The sequence below is a fragment of the Penaeus monodon genome, chromosome 31 (assembly GCF_015228065.2).
Source record: "Penaeus monodon isolate SGIC_2016 chromosome 31, NSTDA_Pmon_1, whole genome shotgun sequence".
Classification (NCBI taxonomy): domain Eukaryota; kingdom Metazoa; phylum Arthropoda; class Malacostraca; order Decapoda; family Penaeidae; genus Penaeus; species Penaeus monodon.
In genome coordinates, this window is record NC_051416.1 from 30848399 (window position 1) to 30848804 (window position 406).

A 406-nucleotide genomic window follows, 5' to 3' on the forward strand; every position below is an offset into this window, starting at 1 on the left:
CTGTTTGTTAATAACAAAGACTGGCAACAATACAGGATCTCTAGTAAGTTTCTCTTCATGTCTGACCCTAAATTGACTAGAATAGTATTTGCTTGATATAATCTTTCCTTTTAGCACAAATGCATTCAGAGATAACAATAATACTTAAGTATAAAAGCCTTCCTTCTTTAATATCTGCTTTTGTCTGAAAGAAATGGAGATAGAGAAGGAAAAGCAGAAATAGAGAGTGAAGGTTTATGACACACTGCTTAAAATCCTATAATTTGAACTTTCATGACACTAAATGTGTGATTCTCAACTCGACCAGGTATGTCATTAAATATTAAGAGCATTATTTTCATATATCATACATGATATATTAATTTCAATTCCTAACTTGGGTACCAATGTTGTGACACATAACTGT